A 24,794-nucleotide genomic window follows, 5' to 3' on the forward strand; every position below is an offset into this window, starting at 1 on the left:
AATGTGGAGAAATAGGAATGCATTTACACTGTTGGTGGGAGTGTAAATTAGTTTAACCATTGTGGAAGACAGTGTGGCAATTTCTCAAGGATCTAGAACTAGAAATGGCATGTGACCGAGCAATCCCATTTCTGAGTATATACCCAAAGGATTATAAATCATTCTACTATAAAGACACATGCACATGTATGTTTATTGCAGCACTGTTCACAATAGCAAAGACTTGGAACCAACCTAAATGCTCATCAATGATAGAATAGATAAAGAAAATGTGCCACATATACACCATGGAATACTCTGCAGCCATAAAAAAGGATGAGTTCATGTTCTTTGCAGGGGAATGGATACAGCTGGAAACCATCATTCTCAGCAAACTAATGCAAGAACAGAAAACCAAACACCACATGTTCTCACTCATAAGTGGGAGTCGAGCAATGAGAACACATGGACACAGGGAGGGGAACATCACACACTGGCGCCTATTGCGGGGTAGGGGGCTAAGGGAGGGATAGCATTAGGAGAAATACCTAATGTAGATGACTGGTTGATGGGTACAGCAAACCACCATGGCAAGTGTATACCTATGTAAGAAACCTGCACGTTCTGCACATGTACCCCAGAACTTAGAGTATAATGATAAAAATGTTGTAGAAAGAGAGAAACTGATGATTTTTTTTTTCATCAACCTTATTTCCATCTTGCTTAAATGCCTGTGGAAGAACGGCTTTAACACTATTTAGCAGTTCTTCCTACCCATTCAGTGGCCTGAGTAGTAGGAGGGCAAACCACCCTTCAGTGGCAGGCTGAGTGTTCCAGTGTTCAGTAGGTGGCTGCTGAATAGGCACAAAGCACAAATGCAACCTGCACACCTTCAGGCCAGTCTGCAACCTCACACTAAGTAGCAGTAAACTCAGGTGCTTAAGAAGTCTGTTCACGCTGAAATTCCTCCTTGGTTACAGCTTTTTCAGCAGCAACGTTCTCTTTCTTTACAATCTTTTCAGGAATTTTGTAGAAGTAGAGATCAGTCATAATCTCCCATGGGTGTTCACAGGAGATGGCGCCAAGCACGTGCATAACTTCTTGGCCACCATCCACCACATCAGGTCCACCGAGTGAGCTGTTGTTGCATGGGATGGAAATGTCCACATAGCACGGAGGAAAACCCGTGTGACCTAGAGCAATGGTAGACAGGTTAGCATAACATGCCTCTATGAGAGGCTTGTGGTCAGCCCTGGAATCAGTAACCACCAGAAATGCAACTCCTGTAAGGCTGCCTGGATCTGGTTAATGAAGTTTCCAGGAGGAAGTGGTCATCAACAGGAGTAGCTCCAATGGCAGCAGTAAACTTCAGCACAGCCTGGTGGCCAGTATTTCTGGAGGATATGACACTGACATCAGCAGGGTTTTCAATCGCAGCAATGACATGAGATGCCAGCAGAAGCCTCTAGGTCCTCTTCAGATTTATGATGCAGATGCTATCACTTTTTTCTTTTGTAAAAGTGCTGTTCCATTTGGAAGTCAAGGATGGTGCCACCTGAGTGGGTTCATACTACAAGAAATGTGAGGACATTTTCAGTCCTCCTTCATTTTCAGGACATCAAGGGCTCTGAACATCGTGAAAATTTCCCTTTAAGTTCCCTTTACGTCATGCCACAAATCTAGAACAAGTCCATGTGGATCTCTCCACAGTGCAAAGCTGTGGGAAGGTTTTAAACTGAAAATTTAGTATATTTAATAAAGATAGGACAATTCACATGGTATATTGATCTATTTCCTCTTGAGTAAGCATTTGTTGTTTGTGCCTTTCAAATAATGTGTCCATTTATAAAAACTGACCAATTTATATAATATATTGACATGAAGTTGTAATACCCTTATTACCTTTTAAACAATAATATGACCCAGTGATTAATATATTTATAATTCAGTAGTCAGTACCATTCAGTTATTATATATGTGTAACCATCAACACAGTCAATTTGAGAACGTTTACATCACCTCAAAAAGGAACTCTGTGCCTTTTAGCTGTAAATACCCTATCTTCCCATTTCCTGTCCACTCTCTCCTAGCCCTAGGCAACCACTAATATAGTTTCTGTCTCTATAGACTTACTCATTGTGGACATTTACTGTAAATGAAATCATAAAATATGTAGAATTTTATCTGTGTTTTAGTTTAAATATTTTCTGTTGGCCTCTCTTTGAGTTTACTATTCTTTTCTTCTTTGTCTAGTCTCCTTTTATACCTGTCAATTTTAAACAATTTTAAGTGTATTTTTGAGTTCTAAAATTTTCATTTTGTTATTTTTAGTTTCCCTTTTTCTGCTAAAGCTTTTCATCTCATTAGTCATTCTTTCATCTCTATTCTATCATTTTTTTCTTTTTTTATGTCATTTGTGTGTATTCTTTCATTGATTATTTTTTCAATTCATTTGGGGCTGTATTCTTTCTGTTTCTTTACATGTGCCCAATTGTTTAAATTATATATATGAAATTTTTAAAAAAGAATGGTATATTCTGAACTAGAAAATATTTTTTAATAATATTCTCCTTTTCTGTCAGTTGCTGTGAGAGGCTGATTATTCAGATTCCACCACGCATCCAACTCACTTGGAGCTGGACAATGTCTTTATTTCTAGTTCAAATCATACTATAGCTCTAATTTCCTTTTATACTCATCCCAAATAAGCTGTGCTGCTACCAAGGAGTTGATCTCTTTGATCTTAATAGTTCAAAAAGCATTTGGTTGCTTATGCAGTCACTTTCAGACCGTATGCAATTCTAGCAGGGCCCTGAAACCCAAGCATAGAATGAAACAGATATTTTCCTGCTTTTCAGGTTTGTCCTTTCTGTTTCTTACCAGAATTCCTGTGGGGGAGAATTGTTGGGCTAAATTTTTTTTCACTGAAGTTCTTCCATTTGTAATCCACTGCAGCAGCCATATTATCATTAAAAGCTTCAGTAGTACAATTTTTTCATTCTAGCAAAGTCTCCCTGCTTATTCTGAAGACGTGCAATTCAACCCATCAATACCCAGAACAGGTAATTTGTCCCAAGAAAACAGTATAGGACTTTGATCACCAAGAAAAGTGTTTTTCTACTTAGAATTTAGTTTTATTTAGATCTGTTTGCATCTACTGCTATTTGGTGGTTTAAAGTATGAATTTTAGTCTATCCTATGGTTTACCTATTACCCTTTGATGGATTAAAGAAAAGTGTAAACTTCAGTTTATCCTGTGTTTTCTAGTTGCAGGAACAATCTTTTGTGACCTTCTACATTCTATCTGAAAGTAAACCCTTGGTGGCTTTTACATTGTTTCTTAAATACCTTATAATCCCCCAGATTTGCTCATTTATTAAAACACTTCCTAGCATTATGTCTGTACACAGTGGCTGTACTAAACTTATTTAATTATTGATCATAATTATATATTGTGAAAAATTCTGTAGTGTCGTATTCTCCATGATTATCATCATAATTTCATTTTAATATATAATATGATGACATTTTGCTGTTTTTATTTTTGTGATGGAGCTTCTTGACTTTTGGAATAAGCAAGTTTATGCAACATTTGAGATCTGACTCTTGCTACATCCTCAACAAATTAAATTTCCTATATTTTAATCTTCACATCCTAGCAGGTACTTATTGTTTTCTACACATTTGTATAAGAAGTTTGTAAACTATACTCTATTTGTAGAGTATACAAATAGAAAATTTGTATAATTGTAAGAATTATACAAATTTAGCCCAAAAATTCTCCCACACAGGAATTCTGGTAAGAAACAGAATGCACAAACATGAAAAGCAGGAAAACATCTCGATTTTGTTCTATGCTTGAGTTTCAGGGCCCTGGTAGACCTTAAAGCCAAAGTAGTTGGAGTTCAAATCTTAACTTTATCACTGGGTGATCTTAGGCAAGTTTCTTATTCTCCATGTGCCTAAGTTTCCTGAATTGTAAAATGAAGATAAACAGGAATTATACCTTATAGGGTTCTTAACAGGTTTAAATAAATAAATATTTTAAAGTACTTAGGATAGTGGCTGGTATTAAAAAAAAAGTACTCTAAGCCTAGGCAATATAATGAGACTCCGTCTCTACAAAAAAATAAAAATTATCCAGGTGTAGTGGTATTTGCCTGTGGTCCTCACTACTTGGGAGGCTGAGGTGGAAGGATCTCTTGAGGCCAGGAGTTTAAGTTCATCCTGGGCAACATAGTGAGACTCTGTCTCTACCCACCCACCCCCAAACTAATTAATTAATTTAATGAAGCATTTTAAGAAATACTCTAAGAGAGTCTGTTTAATAAATAAGATGTTTTTGATCTTCAGAGCAATATCATTATCAAAATGAGTTTTTATTCTAAGTCTCATAAAAACCTCACAAGACAAGGATGCCCTCTCTCACTACTCCTGTTCAACACAATATTGGATGTCCTGGCTAGGGCAATCAGGCAATACAGAAATAAAAGGTATTCGAATAGGAAGGGAGGAAGTCAAATTATCTTTGTTTGCAGATGGCATGATTGTATATCTAGAAAACCCCATCATCTCAGCCCATAAGCTTCTTAAGCTGATAGGCAACTTCAGCAAAGTCTCAGGATACAAAATCAATGTGCAAAAATTGCTAGCATTCTTATACACCAACAACAGGCAAGCAGAGAACCAAATCATGAATGAGCTCCCATTCACAATTGCTACAAAAAGAATAAAATACCTAAGAATACACCTAACAAGGGAAGTGAAGGACTTCTTCAAGGAGAACTACAAACCACTATTCAGAGAAATCAAAAAGGATACAAACAAGTGGAGAAACATTCTATGTTCATGGATAGGAAGAATCAATATCATGAAAATGGCCACACTGGCCAAAGTAATTTATAGATTCAATGCTATTCTCATTAAACCACCATTGACATTCTTCACAGAATTAGAAAAAACTTTTAAAATTCAAATGGAACCAAAAAAAGAGCCCAAAGGCTAAGTCAATCCTAAGTAAAAAGAACAAAACTGGAGGTATCATACTACCTGACTTCTAACTATACTACAAGGCTACAGTAACCTAAACAGCATGACTTCAACCTATACTACAAAGCTACAGTAACCAAAACAGCATTGGTACATTAACAGACACATAAACCAATGGAACAGAGTAGAGAACTCAGAAATATGACTGAATGTATACAACCATCTGATCTTTGACAAACCTGACAAAAACAAGCATGGGGAAAGGATTCCCTAATTAATAAATGGTGCTGGAAAAACTGGCCAGCCATATGCAGGAAATTGAAACTGGACCCCTTCCTTACACCATATACCAAAATGAACTCACTATGGATTAAAGACTTAAATATAAAACCCAAAACTATAAAAACCCCAGAATAAAATCTAAGCAATACCATTCAGGACATAGGCATGGGCAAAGATTTCATAATGAAGATGTCAGAAGCAATTGCAACAAAAATGAAAATTATCAAATGGGATCTAATTAAACTAAAGAGTTTCTAAACAGCCAAAGAAACAATCATCAGAGTGAACAGACAACCTATAGAATGGGAGAAAATTTTTGCAATCTATCCACCTGACAAAGGTCTGATATCCAAAATCTACAAGGAACTTAAATAAATTTATGAGAAAAAAAACAAACAGCTCCATTAAAAAGCAGGCAAAAGATATGAACAGACACTTCTCAAAGAAGACATACAAGTGACCAACAAACATGAAAAAAAGCTCAACATCACTGATCATTAGAGAAATGCAAATCAAAACCACAATGAGATACCATCTCATGCCAATTGGAATTGCTATTATTAAAAAGTCAAAAAACAAAAGATACTGTGGAGAAAAGGGAACACTTTAACACTGTTGGTGAGAGTGTAATGTTCAACCATTGCAGAAGACAGTGTAGCGATTATCTCAAAGATCTAGAAGCAGAAATAGCATTTGACCCAGCAATTCCATTACTGGGTATATATCCAAAGGAATATAAATCATGCTGTTATAAAGATACATGCACGGGTTTGTTAGTGTAGCTCTATTTACAATAGCAAAGTCGTGGAATCAACCTACATGCCCATTAATGATAGACTGGCTAAAGAAAATGTGGAACATATACACCATGGAATACTATGTAGCCATAAAAAAGAATTAGATCATGTCCTTCATAGGGACATGGATGTAGTTGGAAGCCATTATCCTCAGCAAACTAAGGCAGGAATAGAAAACCAATCACCACAAGTTCTCACTTATTATTATGTTTTATTTTGAGATGGAGTCTTGCTCTGTCGCCAGGCTAGAGCACAGTGGCACAATCTTGGCTCACTGCAACCTCCGCCTACTGGGTTCAAGTGATTTCCCTGCCTCAGCCTCCCGAGTAGCTGGGACTACAGGCATGCACCACCATGCCCAGCTATTTTTTGTATTTTAGTAGAGATGGGGTTTCACCATGTTGGCCAGGATGGACTCCATCTCCTGACCTCGTGATATGCCACCTTGGCCTCCCAAAGTGCTGGGATTATAGGCATGAGCCACCACACCCGGCCTTGTTCTCACTTTTAAGTGGGAGCTGATTGATGAGAACACATGACATGGGTCGGGGGAACACCACACATTGGGCATCTGTTGGGGGAAGGGAAAGCATCAGGAAGAATCGCTAATGGATGCTGGGCTTAATACCTGGGTGATGGGATGATCTGTGCAGTAAACAACCGTAGCACACATTTACCTATGTAGCAAACCTGCATATCCTGCGCCTGTACCCCTGAACCCAAAAGCAAAGTTGAAAAAAAGAAAAAGAAAATCTACTAGAGATATGAAGGTGGCAGTGCCAGGGAACCGGTGGTGGGAACCGCCTGACTAGACCAAGCAGCATGTAGGCCATGGTGGGACACCCGAGGGAGAATGCTACACAGATGAGGTTTATCAAAACCAGATCTTGTGGAACTACACTTCAAAGTGCGAGGAACCCACAAACTACACAGTATCACATGAATGCCCTCTGCAAGGGTGAAGGGCCTGGTAGGATGGAAGGATGGAGGCAAGGCCAGAGAGGAGAGATTCCTCTCTGGAAAAAAGAAGAGCCCTAGGGACTGTGGAATGAGGGGTGTGGGTACCAGTGAAGGTGAAAATGCCTTCTCACACCCCACCTCCTTTCATAGACTTTGGGAGCGATGTCTTTGGAGAGGGCCTTGCCCATATCACATTAGATATATTAAATATATTAAAATGCATCCACATCACTATGAAACATTTTCATTATAGAAATGAGGTTGAATAGCTTTTTCTAATTTTGCTTCTGAAATATAACTATTTTGCAGGAAAAAAATAGAAAACCACGATGTATTTATTTAAGAAGGGATATACAAATCTATCAGTATATCTGATAAAGTCATTCAGGCGGACTATCAGGGATCTTACTTTTCGTAAAGATATAGTAAATTTTAATTAAAAATAGAAATTTGTCAGAATATTATTTAAGTTTTCTGCTTGCCATGAGTAGCTCTGTCAGTTTTACACAAAACTACATTGTAGGTCATCTTCTAAACTCTTATCTTCTTCGTACTGCTTTTCTGTATCTTATTTAAGGACAATGCAAGAGTGAGAGAGAAAATAAGTTGTCTATTTGACTAATTTAATAAGCACAGTCCCACGATTTTGCTCTCTAAAATATTTTTAAAAATTTTTATACCAATACATTTGCCAATAGTTACATTGTTCCTATGCTATTTGTTTCTAGAAAATATATATTAACGATGGCAAAAGGTCAGGGTTTTTTATTTTTTTTGTCTTGTTTTGATTTAAGAGAATGTAGAAACACAAAGGCCTAGCTCATTTGTCAAATGATGCCATAATTAATGAAGACTATTCTTAAATTCTGAAAAATATGATAGTGCTATCTTTAGATTTCCAGAAGGTGGTACTATTGCTACATACAAGAAGACAGAATGTATGACCTGAAAAACAGTTATTTTAACTTATATATATATATATTTTTTATCAGATTTGACTTTCAGTAGCATTTTCAAAAGTATATTCTAAAGCATAGGGACTTTCTTGAATACTAAATCAAAACAATAATTCTTAGTGAGTTAAACAAAGTTAAGACAGCTTACACAAGACTTCTTAGAACTTTTAATATGCTGATATGGAATGTGAATTGAAGATTTAGTGTGAGGCATTTCTCATAATTATTTTACCCTGGAATTCCCTTTTTACAGAATGTATTTAAGGATTTGTTTTTAATGGAATGAAGTTAAGGAAATCTTTTTAGAGGAATTCAAACCCAATAGAATATGTCATGACAATCCACAGAATGGGAGAATTTTTTTGCAAATGATATCAGTAATAAGATAATTGTATCTAACTATATCAAGAACTATTATATATCAAAAATAAAACACAAATAATCCAATTAAAAATGGGTAAATAATATGAACAAGCATTTCTTCAAAGAAGATATACAAATGGCCAATAAGCATGTAGAAAGATTCAGCATCATTAGTCATTAAACAAAGCAAATCAAAACCACAACGAGATACCATTTTGCACCCACTGGAATGACTATAATAAATAGAAGATAGTAACACATGTTAGTAAAGATGTGCTGCTGGAAGTGTAATTGATGCAGTCACTTTGAAGAACAGTTTAGCAGTTCCTCAAAAGGTTAAACATAGGGTTACCATATGACCCAGCAATTCCACTCCTAGCTAAATACCTAAGAGAAATGAAAACATATATTCATATAAAAATTTGTATATGAATGTTCATAGCAGCATTATTCATAATAGCTAAAAAGGAAACAACCCACATTCCATCATCTGATAAATGGATAAATACAACTATTGTATATTTATTCACTGGAATATTATTTGGCAAAAAAAAAAAAAGACTACTGACATATGCTACAACATGGAAAACTCTTGAAAATATTATGCTAAGAAGCCAGTCACAAAGGACCACATACTATTTAGTTTTACATAGGAAATGTCCAGTACAGGCAAGTTTATAGGAATAGGAAGTAGATCATTGGTTGTCTAGGGTGTGGGTGGGTGGTAATAAGATTTCAAACACCTATCTAGACATTTGGATCTCTCCTTGAAGAGTTAAACTATGTATTTCTGAGTCTCAGTAGCCAATCCTGGGGCATGTGTGCTTTTCCCTTTTCCCTTTTGTGTGAAAACTATATATATATGTATTATACTTTAAGTTCTGGGATACATGTAGAGAACTTGCAGGTTTGTTACATAGATATACACGTGCCATGGTGTTTTGCTGCACCCATCAACCCGTCATCTACGTTAGATATATTTCTTCTAATGCTATCCCTCCCCTACCCCTACCCCCTTACAGGCCCTGGTGTGTGATGTTCCCCTCCCTGTGTCCCTATGTTTCATTGTTCAACTCCCACTTATAAGTGAGAACATGTGGTGTCTGGTTTTCCGTTCCTGTGTTATTTACTGAGAATGATGGTTTCCAGCATCATCCATGTGCCTGCAAAGGACATGACCTCATCCTTTTTTATGGCTGCATAGTATTTCATCGTATATATGTGGCACATTTTCTTTATCCATTCTATCATTGATGAGCATTTGGGTTGGTTCCAAGTCTTTGCTATTGTGAATAGTGCCTCAATAAACATAAGCATGCATGTGTCTTTATAGTAGAATGATTTATATATTATTAAATTAGAAATCAATCTATTTACTAAAAAAGGTAGAAAGTAGTCATTAGTAATAAGTTGATAGATTGTAACTGTGTAGACTAGTATTTTTGTTTTCTTGATCTTTGAATTAGAGTGAAGTATTAAGTACCTAATTGCTAGCAATATTTCTATTTCTTATTGTGCTTTCTGTAGCTTATGCTTTATTAAGATACTTTACTATTTAGTGAATATGTATTCAAAATTATCTTCCTTTTTTGAGTTGCAAGTTCCTTCCTTATGATTTCCACATATCAGTACTAGTTGTGTCTTTTGAGACAACATAGAGTAAATCACATTTGTCTTCTATGTTCTAACAAAAGCTGATTCCAAGCCATATAATCTTTTCTTTGGAAGAATTATCCATAGATTTTTTTTTTTTTTTTTTTTTGAGACGGAGTCTCTCTGTGGCCCAGGCTGGAGTGCAGTGGCACAATCTCGGCTCACTGCAAGCTCCGCCTCCCGGGTTTATGCCATTCTCCTGTCTCAGCCTCCCGAGGAGCTGGGACTACAGGTGCCCGCCACCTCGCCAGGCTAGTTTTTTGTACTTTTTAGTAGAGACGGGGTTTCACCGTGTTAGCCAGGATGGTCTCGATCTTCTGACCTCGTGATCCGCCCGTCTTGGCCTCCCAAAGATTCTTTAACCATTACTCATATGATGAAGCTTTGGGTTACATCTTTCTCCACATCATTACTGTTTTTATCAAAGATGCTAACTCATCAGGTATGTTGTTTTCCGTAATATATTTACCAGCATAATCTAAGGACATTATTGCCATTGAAATAAGTTAAAAATAGCAATTCAAAAGTTCACTCTTAGAACAATTACTTTTCTTTGTCTGAATATAATGACTTACATTAAAAAAAAAAGAAAAATTGAAGATGGTACAAAACATATTTTTTTTTTTTTTTTTTTTTTTTTTTTTTTTTTTTTTGAGACGGAGTCTGGCTCTGTCACCCAGGCTGGAGTGCAGTGGCCGGATCTCAGCTCACTGCAAGCTCCGCCTCCCGGGTTCACGCCATTCTCCTGCCTCAGCCTCCCGAGTAGCTGGGACTACAGGCGCCCCAAAACATATTTTTATATTTTGCTTTCAACAAAGGACAATCATCAGTTGGCTTATCCACTAACAGCGAGTATTTGTTCTGACTGGAAAAACAGCTATGTAGCTTAATGTTTCTAATCAAACATAGCAAATAATTGTAGAATAGCTTGAATGAATATGAAAGCTTAAACTCTCTTAATTTGAAGCCTAGTGCCACAAAATGAATGCTAATAGAGCAAAATAGTACTTCTTTTCTTGTCCTCATTTATGTGGCAATAACAGGGTTATGCCTTTTCATATAATGAAGGAAGCAAACCCTAAGGTGGCTAAAAACCTTCAACATTGGGCGCAATATGCTTAGGGGGTTTAAGTAGGAAGATGATAGGAGAATGTGGGGAAATTGGGCAAGACAGTGGAAGTTGAGAAGGTAAAGTGAATATAAGGTTGATAAGAATGTGTCTTCTAACTTTGGTGGTGGCTATTGGTATAAAACAAAAATGGGACTTAATGAAGCTAAATGATGCATTTTCCTTATGTGACTTTCCCCACCCTCACTTCCATATGGTCTCATATTTTTATTGAAGAGCAAAGAAACCAACCTGTAGCTTTGGTACACAAAGATATAGAAACTTAAGCCCAGACAATAAAGTGAAAAGTTTAAAAGTCCACTAATTTACTAGTTTGAAGCCATGGGAACATTCAGTGACAAAAATATATAAGTATCACTAGTACTTCCTTCACAAATGGGGTAATAATATAGAAACTCATTTATATTTGTGCATAATTTTCTAGTTTACCCATTTCCTATATTATCTCATTAAATCTTCAGAGCAACTGTATACACAACATGTGACTTGTCCATAGACACAAAGGTAGTGGCAGAGCCAGTGCTCAAACTGATGTATTCTATTGCTGCTGGAACACAGCACGTTAGGAAAATACAATTTAACACATCATTCACTTCAATATTCAAATACTTCTAGACCTCAGACTTATGGTTTTGTAGTAGTAAGGCAAGGCTAATTAAATATTTAAGTATGTGCAACACACACACACACTTACATATACGGCCATTCACACATACTCATATGTGTATGGATATGCACATTTCCATACCTATGCACACACAAACTGAATAAGTATTTCTTAACTATGTCGCTCCTACCAAAATATAAGCTTCCAGAGGGTAAGGATGTTAGTTTTTTTACTCATTGCTGTATCTCAAACACCTGAAGGAATTACTGGTACATAACAGGTGGTCAAGAAACATTTTTAAAATAAAAGCACCAGTGAGGTGTTAATAATTATGGTTATTTTGCAAATGATGTTTATGTATATTTTCTGTATTATTTAATAATAATCTTTCTTAGACAAAACTATGTAGAGAGAGTAAGCATGTAGTTAGTGAGACAGGCATAGATAAAACCAGTGGTAGAAGCAAGTAAGCACTCAACATTCATGAGGCATAAAATATTCAAGACAGTTATGATGTTCTTAAATAGGCTATTCGTTGTTGACATTCATTCTGACCCCATGTGTCTTTGGCTAAAGCTGCTCAGGAGGTTATTAGCAAGCTAGTGGCTCATAATACTTGCTCCTTCATGGAATATAGTCCGCATGTGTTGGCTCCAGGTACCTTCCATCTGCTTAGTCCTCTTTCTCACCTCCAACCCTAGTCCTTGTAACCACACTGTAAGCAGGAGAGGTTGATGTGTCAGAGAGTGAACTCAAGCAAGAGTAAGAGAAAAAGTGAACAAATGAACATTATGTAACACAGAACATGTATCATGCCACCCTTATCCTGCTTGAATTCCAGATTAGGTATATTAAACTACCACATTTCTTTCCTCTTGCTCTTGCAGTATTTTATTTTTTAATTGATTTAATGAACTGCAATTATCTTCTGTTCTAATTACCTCTGGGACAGCCTGCTTTGCATATGAATACTTAGAGACTGCCATACATCAAGTTATTTCCTACCACTGTGATGATTTATTTTAAATAAGTTGGAGAAAGATTAAGTTTAATTTCATGATGAAGTCACTTTATTTCACTTGTCTGTCAATTGGAATCATAGCTGGCAAGCCTAGATAATGCAGATGCCTTGTCTTACATGTTACATTTCATGTGTCAAAGTGAAGAAAAGTTTGAAATCTCTGAATAAGTAAACTAGCATTCTGGATTCAAAGTTATTAAATTCGAATCTGAAACATTTACTGACAGACCAGTTGGCCCTTCAAAGTGTTGAGATTAATTACAGAATATGGCTAAAAAGAAAATAAAGCATAGAATTTCAGAGTTGTAACATTCCATCAGGTTCTTCAATATAAAAGTCAAATATTTTTCAGTTCCTACAATTTTTTTTTTGAATACTACAGAGGAAGAAATGCCTAAATTTACCACATAGTCTTCTCATTTGAATAAAAAATATTTAAGGAAATATTTAAAACATATTATTATTTTTACTTTGAAAGTAAATGGCAAACTTGAAATATTTTAAAGAGTAAAAGCTTTGTGAGATGCTCCTATTAATATTTGTTGTTTATAGCAAGTGATATAAACAATAAAAATTCTATTAGGAATGTTATGCAATTCTCCTTTTTCTACTTCATTGTTATGCAATTTGAAATATGAATTTTCAATTAAGTTGCTTTGCCATCAGAGCTGTATAACCAGTCTCCTCAAAGCAGCACCCCTGACTATAGCACTGAATCATATAATCATAATGCATCATCTACAGCTGGCCAATCCCTCCATTCTGAATTTATAGTAAAATAACTTACAGCTATTTGAACACCAGCTAGTGATCTGGCTTCAAATTCGCAAACAGAAATATTTGTAAATTACTCGTGTTGCCTTTGTTACCTATTTTTTCAGTGTGCTTTTCAGGAAAACAAGATATTACTTTTTATTTAAATCTCTTCAAATTGTTGATTGTGACATACACGTTTGGCTGAAGTGAAGGGGGGATATCAAAAAGGGAGACGTCAGAAATTAATTACACTTGTTAATTAAATTCTTAACATTTTCTGCTGAAAGCTAAAACACAGACACTAGCTTAATATGAAACTGATAGAAAATGTGTGTTTCTGTTTCTTCACTTCTAGAGGAATTCTAGAGAAAGTAGGTAAGGCTACAGTATTTAGAAAAACTATAATTCAAAAATTTGCAAAATATTTGGCATCTAAAAGAGTTTTTAGTTGCTCTATGTCACTCCCTTTCCAGAGTAAAAGGTGATCACAGGGAATGCAGGAATGTCTGATCCTAAAGGAAAGTAGTGTCAGAGAAGAATTTTAAAAAGGGCTAAAGAAAGTAGGTAAATGGATGAGTACATTTGTACAGTCAATGTTCTTTCACACATCTCTAAGCTTCTGCTTATAGTTTTGCCTATTCACAAAGTTCATACTTTTTATTTATATTATATTCTAAATTTGATATCATATAGAATCTGGAATGATATTGGAACTGGTCTAAAAGGAAACATCAGGATTTCAATCATTATGTATAGATTACATAGATTTAGCATATTTTAAAAAGGAAGATACAAAGATTTCTGTTTCCAGTGAAGACGAAGGGTAAATTTGGAGGGATCAGATTTACCTTCCATATAAAAAACAAAAAACTGAACAATATTTATGAAATGATTTTCAGGACTTCAAACATCAAGTAATAAAAGATAGTGATTCCTTAAGAGATGTGAAACATGTGATGAGACCTGTGATTACCCCAGATTTTCTAGGTCGTAGCAAAAGGAGATAAAACCCAGACAAAGCCTGGCAGTCTCTCTAAAGTTGAGAAGATAAAACTAGGGGTCTGAGGAGGCTACAGGAGTTAGAGTTCATAGGGCAGAGTAGACAGAGTATCGCAAAAGAGAGTGCTGCATAGAGAGTGAGTCAGTTCCGGAGATCTTCAGAGTCTCCCTTGAGTTTTCAGCTGACTGCTGATCAATGCATAAGTGGGAGAAAACTACCCAAGGATGAAGAAAGAACCACCAGAAATAATTAGAGGAAATAATACCTGGGGCTTACACATGGTGCCAACCAGCATGGGAAATTTCATAATTCATATAGAAAGTTCTCAGAAGTGGTTTGCCTCGGTAGTAGCAAAATCAACTCTAGACTCAATACTGCTCTGGTTCTTCCTAATGATACCTACAAGGAAGACCAGAATGGATGAAAGTTTTTCTAATTAACTTACTATCCCAGATCAAAGTTTAAGAATATTTATAGGATTATAAAAATATACAAGATTTAACAAGATAAAATTCATAGTGTGATTCATTCAGTTAAAAATCACTGTCATACAAAGAAAGATTATAATCTATAAGCAGGTGAAAACCTATCAATAATAAAAACCAATCCAGATGTAATACAGAAGTTATAATTATTAGACAAGGACTATAACTATACACCCTATGTTCAAGAAGCTGGAGTAAGGATTGGACACATTAAATAGAAACATAGAAGACAGCAAAATGGCCCAAATTGGGCTTCTGGACATATAAATTACAATGCTTGAAATGAAAAATACACTGGATGTGATTAATGACAGATTAGAGGCTGTAGAAAGAAGTGATTGTTGAACTTGAAGATGCAACAAATATATTTTATATCCAAAGAAACACAGAGAGAAAATGACTGAAAAAAATTAAAGAGCATTAGTGAGTGTTTGATATTTCTTATAGTGCAGGTGTGCTGGAGATGAAGTAAATTCTTTCAGTTTTCATCTGCTTCCAAAATGCCTTTATTTTGACTTCATTTTAACAGATTTTTTTGGCTGGATATAGATTTACAGACTAACAGTTTTCCCCCAGCAAATTAAAGATGATATTTCATTGTTTTGTTTCTTTCAATTTTTTTTTCTGATATGTCAGCTGTCAATGTTTTTCCTTGTATGGAATATTTCTTTCTTTCTTTCCTCCTCCTCCTCCTCCTCCTCCTTCTTTCTTCTTCTTCTTCTTCTTCTTCTTCTTCTTCTTCTTCTTCTTCTTCTTCTTCTTCTTCTTCTTCTTCTTCTTCTTCTTCTTCTTCCTCCCTCCCCCTCCTCCTCCTCCTCCTCCTTCCTCCTCCTCCTCCTTCTTCTTCTCCTTCTTCCTTCTTTCTTCTTTCTTCTTTCTTCTTTCTTCTTTCTTCTTTCTTCTTTCTTCTTTCTTCTTTCTTCTTTCTTCTTTCTTCTTCTTCTTCTTCTTCTTCTTCTTCTTCTTCTTCTTCTTCTTCTTCTTCTTCTTCTTCTTCTTCTTCTTCTTCTTCTTCTTCCCTCCCCCTCCTCCTCCTCCTCCTCCTCCTCCTTCTCCTTCTTCTTCTTCTTCTTCTTTTCTTTTCTTTTCTTTTTGAGACAGAGTCTCCACCCAGGCTGGATTGCAGTGGCAAGATCTCAGCCCACTGCAACCTTACCTCTCTGGTCCAAGTGATTCTCCTGTCTCAGCCTCCCAAATTGCTGGGATTACAGGCGTGCACCACCACAAATGACTACTTTCTGTATTTTTAGTAGAGACTGGGTTTCACCATATTGGCCAGGCTGGTCTCAAACTCCTGACCTCAGGTGATCTGCCTTCCTCAGCCTCCCAAAGTGCTGGGATTACAAGTGTAAGCCCCCCTGCCTGGCTTTTCTTCTTTCATTTCAATATTTTCTAATGATTTTTATATTGTAGGGCTCTCACCATGACGTAGTGAGGTATGGTTTTCTTTGTATTTTACTATTACTAGATTTCATTAACTTCTAAGATCTGTGGTTGATGTCTTTCATCAGTTTTGGAAAATTGCCATCCATTACTTCTTTCAATATTTTTTCTGGTCTGTTCTATTTTCTTGTTCTGGGACTCCAACTACACATATGATAACTTACTTGATAATCTATAACAGTTTGGATGTCTTTACTCTTTTCCTTTATAGTTTTTTTCTATTTGTGTTTTAGTCTGAATTATTTGTGTTTTCTACAAATTCATTGATTCCTTCCTCCGATTATTAGCATGCTGAATAATTATAATTATTTAATTATGATTATATTATAACAATATATTATACTTACATAATATGATTTCTATAATTATATAAGTAGAATTATATTATAATTTATTAACTATATTAATAGGAATTATAATAATCCTTGCTCTGATTATTAGTATGCTGAATATTTACCATAATGATTCCATCAGCATAATTTTGTACTTATTATTTCATTTTTCATTTCTAGGATCTTCATCTGGTTCTTTTTCATTGTTTTCAATTCTATGATAAAATTCCCTATGTGTACACCTTTTCTACTAGATCCTTTAATATATTTATCATATTTTAAAGTCCCTCTTTGATAATTTTAACACGAGGGCCATCTTTGGGTTAAGATTTTTTTAATTTTTAATTTTTAATTTTTTTTTAAATTTTTTAAAATTTATTTATTATTATTATTATACTTTAAGTTCTAGGGTACATGTGCATAATGTGCAGGTTTGTTACATATGTATACTTGTGCCATGTTGGTGTGCTGCACCCATCAACTCGTCAGCACCCATCAACTCATCACTTACATCAGGTATAACTCCCAATGCAATCCCTCCCCCGTCCCCCCTCCCCATGATAGGCCCCGGTGTGTGATGTTCCCCTTCCCGAGTCCAAGTGATCTCATTGTTCAGTTCCCACCTATGAGTGAGAACATGTGGTGTTTGGTTTTCTGTTCTTGTGATAGTTTGCTAAGAATGATGGTTTCCAGCTGCATCCATGTCCCTACAAAGGACACAAACTCATCCTTTTTTATGGCTGCATAGTATTAAATGGTGTATATGTGCCACATTTTCTTAATCCAATCTGTCACTGATGGACATTTGGGTTGATTCCAAGTCTTTGCTATTGTGAATAGTGCCGCAATAAACATACGGGTGCATGTGTCTTTATAGCAGCATGATTTATAATCCTTTGGGTATATATCCAGTAATGGGATGGCTGGGTCATATGGTACATCTAGTTCTAGATCCTTGAGGAATCGCCATACTGTTTTCCATAGTGGTTGAACTAGTTTACAATCCCACCAACGGTGTAAAAGTGTTCCTATTTCTCCACATTGTCTCCAGCACCTGTTGTTTCCTGACTTTTTAATGATTGCCATTCTAACTGGTGTGAGATGGTATCTCATTGTGGTTTTGATTTGCATTTCTCTGATGGCCAGTGATGATGAGCATTTTTTCATGTGTCTGTTGGCTGTATGAATGTCTTCTTTTGAGAAATGTCTGTTCATATCCTTTGCCCACTTTTTGATGGGGTTGTTTGTTTTTTTCTTGTAAATTTGTTTGAGTTCTTTGTAGGTTCTGGATATTAGCCCTTTGTCAGATGAGTAGATTGCAAAAATGTTCTCCCATTCTGTAGGTTGCCTGTTCACTCTGATGGTAGTTTCTTTTGCTGTGCAGAAGCTCTTTAGTTTAATTAGATCCCATTTGTCAATTTTGGCTTTTGCTGCCATTGCTTTTGGTGTTTTAGACATGAAGTCTTTGCCCATGCCTATGTCCTGAATGGTACTACCTAGGTTTTCCTCTAGGGTTTTTATGGTTTTAGGTCTAACATTTAAGTCTCTAATCCATCTTGAATTAATTTTCGTATAAGGATTAAGGAAAGGATCCAGTTTCAGCTTTCTACTTATGGCTAGCCAATTTTCCCAGCACCATTTATTAAATAGGGAATCCTCTCCCCATTTCTTGTTTCTCTCAGGTTTGTCAAAGATCAGATGGCTGTAGATGTGTGGTATTATTTCTGAGGACTCTGTTCTGTTCCATTGGTCTATATCTCTGTTTTGGTACCAGTACCATGCTGTTTTGGTTACTGTAGCCTTGTAGTATAATTTGAAGTCAGGTAGCGTGATGCCTCCAGCTTTGTTCTTTTGACTTAGGATTGTCTTGGAGATGCGGGCTCTTTTTTGGTTCCATATGAACTTTAAAGCAGTTTTTTCCAATTCTGTGAAGAAACTCATTGGTAGCTTGATGGGGATGGCATTGAATCTATAAATTACCTTGGGCAGTATGGCCATTTTCACGATATTGATTCTTCCTATCCATGAGTATGGTATGTTCTTCCATTTGTTTGTGTCCTCTTTTATTTCACTGAGCAGTGGTTTGTAGTTCTCTTTGAAGAAGTCCTTTACATCCCTTGTAAGTTGGATTCCTAGGTATTTTATTCTCTTTGAAGCTATTGTGAATGGGAGTTCATTCATGATTTGGCTCTCTGTTTGTCTGTTACTGGTGTATAAGAATGCTTGTGATTTTTGCACATTGATTTTGTATCCTGAGACTTTGCTGAAGTTGCTTATGAGCTTAAGGAGATTTTGGGCTGAGACAATGGGGTTTCTAAATAAACAATCATGTCATCTGCAAAGAGGGACAATTTGACTTCTTCTTTTCCTAACTGAATACCCTTGATTTCTTTCTCTTGCCTGATTGCCCTAGCCAGAACTTCCAACACTATGTTGAATAGGAGTGGTGAGAGAGGGCGTCCCTGTCTTGTGCCAGTTTTCGAAGGGAATTTTTCCAGTTTTTGCCCATTCAGTATGATATTGGCTGTGGGTTTGTCATAAATAGCTCTTATTTTTTTGCGGTACGTTCCATCAATACCGAATTTATTGAGCGTTTTTAACATGAAGGGCTGTTGAATTTTGTAAAAGGCCTTTTCTGCATCTATTGAGATAATCATGTGGTTCTTGTCTTTGGTTCTGTTTATATGCTGGATTATGTTTATTGATTTGCAAATGTTGAACCAGCCTTGCATCCCAGGGATGAAGCCCACTTGATCATGGTGGATAAGCTTTTTGATGTGCTGCTAAATCTGGTTTGCCAGTATTTTATTGAGGATTTTTGCATCGATGTTCATCAGGGATATTGGTTTAAAATTCTCTTTTTCTGTTGTGTGTCTGCCAGGCTTTGGTATCAGGATAATGTTGGCCTCATAAAATGAGTTAGGGAGGATTCCCTCTTTTTCTATTGATTGCAATAGTTTCAGAAGGAATGGTACCAGCTCCTCCTTGTACCTCTGGTAGAATTCAGCTGTGAATCCATCTGGTCCTGGACTTTTTTTCATTGGTAGGCTATTAATTATTGCCTCAATTTCGGAGCCTGCTATTGGTCTATTCAGGGATTCAACTTCTTCCTGGTTTAGTCTTGGAAGAGTGTAAGTGTCCAGGAATCTATAGAACTCTCCACCCCAAATCAACAGAATATACATTCTTCTCAGCACCACATCACACTTATTCCAAAACTGACCACATAATTGGAAGTAAAGCACTTCTCAGCAAATGTACAAGAACAGAAATTATAACAAACTGTCTCTCAGACCACAGTGCAATCAAACTAGAACTCAGGACTAAGAAACTCAATCAAAACCGCTCAACTACATGGAAACTGTACAACCTGCTCCTGAATGACTACTGGGTACATAACGAAATGAAGGCAGAAATAAAGATGTTCTTTGAAATCAATGAGAACAAAGATACAACATACCAGAATCTCTGGGACACATTTAAAGCAGTGTATAGAGGGAAATTTGTAGCACTAAATGCCCACAAGAGAAAACAGGAAAGATCTAAAATTGACACTCTAACATCACAATTAAAAGAACTAGAGAAGCAAGAGCAAACACATTCGAAAGCTAGCAGAAGGCAAGAAATAACTGAGATCAGAGAGAATTGAAGGAGATAGAGACACAAAAAACCCTCCCAAAAATCAATGAATCCAGGAGTTGGTTTTTTGAAAAGATCAACAAAATTGACAGACCGCTAGCAAGACTAATAAAGAAGAAAAGAGAGAAGAATCAAATAGATGCAATAAAAAATGATAAAGGGGATATCACCACCGACCCCACAGAAATACAAACTACCATCAGAGAATACTATAAAGACCTCTACGTAAATAAACTAGAAAATCTAGAAGAAATGGCTAATTTCCTGGGTTAAGATTTGTTGACTTTTTCCTCTCTTGACAATGGGTCACATTTTCTTCTTTCTTCCCTCCTCATTTTTATATTTGAAATTTGATATTGTATATAATAGAACAATACACTAAAGCAAATATATTTACACTCAGAAAAGGCCCATCATTTCTTTTTCAGACAACTAGCATGGAGATATGAGTTAATCTACTCCATAATTTAGCTGGATCTGGGCTTGTTTCTTCTTAAAATTTTATGTACTTTTTAATCGATGAGTAAAATTATGTATGTTTATGGGGCACAATGAGATGTTTTAATATATATATGCATTGTAGAATGGCTAAATCAAGCTATTTAACGTATACATTATCTCACATACTTATTTTTTATGTTAAGAATTCTTAAATTTAGTCTGTTAGCAATTTTTTTTTTCTTTTTTTTTGAGATGGAGTCTCGCTCTGTCACCCAGGCTGGAGTGCAGTGGTGTGGTGTGATCTCGGCTCACTGCAAACTCTGCCTCTTGGGTTCACGCCAATCTCCTGCTTCAGCCTCCCGAGTACTGGGACTACAGGTGCCTGCCACCACGCCCGGCTAATTTTTTGTACTTTTAGTAGAGATGGGATTTCACCGTAGCCAGGATGGTCTCGATCTCCCGACCTCGAGATCCGCCCGCCTTGGCCTCCCAAAGTGCTTGGATTACAGGTGTGAGCCACCGCGCCCAGCCAACAATTTTTATATAAAATAAGTTGTTATTAATTGTAGTAAACATGAGTACAATAGAGCTCTTGAACTCATTCCTGTTGTCTAACTGAAATTTTGTGTCCTTTGACCAACATCTCCCAATCCCATCATCTTCTGGTAACCACCATTTTATTCTTTGTTTTTATAAATTTGACTTTTTTAGATTCCACATGTAAGTGAGATCATGCAGTATTTGTCTTTCTGTATTTGGCTTATTTCACTTAATATAATGTACTCCAGGTTCATCCACGTTATCACAAATAATAAGATTTCCTTGTTTTTAAAGAATGGAATAATATTCCATTGTATATACATATAGAATTTTTAAAAATTCATTTGTCTGTTGATGGACACTTAGGATGATTTCACATCTTGGCTGTTGTAAATAATCCTGCAATAAATAAGGGAGTGCAAATATCTCTTGGACATACTGATTTCATATCCTTTGGATACAGATCCAGTAGCAGGATTCCTGGATCATACGGTAGTTCTATTTTTATATTTTTAAGGAAACTCCATACTATTTTTCATAATGACTGTGCTAATTTACATTCCAACCAACAACATACAAAACAACATCTTTTCTCTCCATCCTCACCTGCAATTATTATGTTTTTTCTTTTTGATAGTAGCCATTCTAACAGGTGTGAGGTGAACCCTCACTGTGGTTCTATTTGCATTTCTCTGATTAGTGGTGTTGAGCATTTTTTTATACACCCATTAGCCATCTGTATGTCTTCTTTTGAGAAATGTCAATTCAGTTTTTTTTGCTCAGTTTCAAGTCAGGTTATTTGTTTTCTTACTATTGAATTGTTTGAGTTTCTTATATCTTTTGGATATTAACTCCTTATGAGATCTATGGTGTTCAGATATTTTCTCCCATCCCATAGGTTGTCTCTTTACTCTGTTGACTTTCTTTGTTTGTTTTGCAAAAGTTTTTCACTTGGTGAAACTGGTGGAATTCTATTTATCTTCTTGTTGCCTGTGCTTTTGGGGCCATATTTTAAAAAGTCCTTGCCTAGATAGATGCCTGGGAGCTTTCCCTCCTTTTTTTCCCTAATAGTGTTATAGTTTTTGGTATTACATTTGTCTTTAATCCATTTTAGATCAATTTTTGTTTATTTTTTAATTTTTTTATTTTTATTTTTTTTTGAGATGGAGTCTCACTCTGTCGCCCAGGCTGGAGTGCAGTGGCCGGATCTCAGCTCACTGCAAGCTCCACCTCCCGGGTTTATGCCATTCTCCTGCCTCAGTCTCCCGAGTAGCTGGGACTACAGACGCCCGCCACCTTACCCGGCTAGTTTTTTGTATTTTTTAGTAGAGACAGGGTTTCACCATCTTATCCAGGATGATCTCGATCTCCTGACCTTGTGATCCGTCCATCTTGGCCTCCCAAAGTGCTGGGATTACAGGCTTGAGCCACCGTGCCCGGCCTAGATCAATTTTTGTATGTGCTTTGAGACGATGGTCTACTTTCATTTTTCTGCATGTGAAAATTCACTCTTTATTGAAGAAACTCTTCCCCATTGTGAGTTCTTGACATCTTTGCCAAAAATTGACAATAAATAAGCGGATTTATTCCCTGGCTCTCTATTCTGCTTCATTGGTCAAGGTGTCTGTTTTTATGCCAGTACCATGCTGTTTTAATTACTATATTTCTGTAGTAGATTTTGAAATAAGGTAGTGTGATGCCTCCTGCTTTGTTCTTTTTGCTCAGTATTGCTTTGTCTATTCAGTCTTTTGTGGTTTCATATAAATTTTAGGATTTTTTTTTTCTATTTCTATGAAAAATGTCATTGGAATTTGTATAGGGTTTTTTTGAATCTGTAGATCACTTTGGGTAGAATGGGCATTTAAAAAACATTAATTCTTCCAATCCATGAACATGGGATATCTTTTTATTTATTTGTGCATTGTTCAATTTTCTTCATTAATGTTTTATAGTTTTCTGTGTACAGATCTTTCACCTTCACCTTCTTAGGTGAATATATCCCTAAGTATTTTATTTATTTGGTGGCTATAATTAATGGAATTGTTTTTTTGATTTTTTTATTTACCACTTTTTGTTAATGTATGGAAGCATTACTGATTTCTGTATGTTGATTTTCTATTCTGCAACTTTATTGAATTTATTAGTTTTAACAGTATTTTTGGTGGAGTCTTTAGGGTTTTCTATATATAATGTAATCTATCAACAGAAATAATTTAACTTTTTTCTTTCTGACTTGGATGCCTTTATTTTTTTCTTTTGTCTAGCTTGTTTGGTCTATAAATTCTGGTACTATATGGAACAGCAGTGTCAATAATGAACATTCTTGCCTTATTTCTGATCTTAGAGGAAAAACTTTCAATTTTTCACCATTGAGTATGATATTAGCTGTGGGCATCTCATATATGGTCTTTATTGTGTTGAGGTACATTTCTTCTATATATCTCATTTGTTGGGAGTTTTATGATGACAGGATGTTGAATTCTGTTTGTGCCTCTTCTGCACTTATTGAGATGATCATATGGTTTTTGTCCTTTATTCTGTTAATGTGTAATATCACATTTATTGTTTGATCATGATGAATTATTCTGGTGTTGATGTTGTCTATTGCATGTTTCATTTCATTCATTGTGATGTTCAGCTTCAGAATTTCTGTTCGTTTTGTTTTACAATTTCAATCTCTGATAGATTTTTCATTTTGGTCTTTCTTTTTTTTTAAGTTTTATTGTATTATTTCTCTGTATTTTCTTGAAGTTTATGGAATTTCCTTAAAATAATAGTTTTGAATTATTTGTTAGACAAGTTTGAATATCTACATTTGGAGTTCATATATCTTCATTGGGGCAATTACTGAAAAATTGTGTTCTTTTGATGGTGTTATGTCTCCTTGGTTGTTTTGGTTCTTCTTGCCTTCTATTGATGTCTGCAGATTTGGTGGAGTATTTCCCTCTTCCTGACTTTATGTGCTATTTTTTCTGTGGAAAGATCTCTCCCTATAGGGGGATCTGAGGCCATTTCTGGGTGGGGTGCAGAGGTTTGTCGCCAATGAGATCAAAACTGTGTATTCACCTCAACACACCTGTCTGCTGAGGTCAATATTGATGAAGGTTACAGGCATCTTCAGCAGCCAATAGTGTGGATATCCATAGCAGCAGTGAAAGTCATTGCAGTGTTTGATGGTGATGGCTGCTAAGGTACTTCCAATCTTTTTTTTCTCTCAGTGGGGAAGTAGTGGCTGAAGAGATCCCTCTTGACACTGGGTCTACTTTGCAGTCCCACTCACGTTGGCAGTGGCACTGGTGTCTGATCATGGTGCTCATGGAGTAGCCATGAAGTTGAGGCCTGAAGCATGAGCATGCCTGGAGGGACTATGGTTCTGGAATCCAGAATGATAATGGCACAGGTATCTAAGGCTCAGGGACCCC

The 24,794-nt window shown here is 36.1% G+C and overlaps 1 pseudogene; it reads right to left on the bottom strand.

The window, feature by feature from the left end:
* Positions 1–595: 595 nt before the first annotated feature.
* Positions 596–1,741, bottom strand: LOC144341397 (small ribosomal subunit protein uS2 pseudogene; annotated as a pseudogene).
* Between the last annotated feature and the right edge of the window lie 23,053 nt (positions 1,742–24,794).

Source organism: Macaca mulatta, chromosome 6 (genome assembly GCF_049350105.2).
Source record: "Macaca mulatta isolate MMU2019108-1 chromosome 6, T2T-MMU8v2.0, whole genome shotgun sequence".
Taxonomy (NCBI): domain Eukaryota; kingdom Metazoa; phylum Chordata; class Mammalia; order Primates; family Cercopithecidae; genus Macaca; species Macaca mulatta.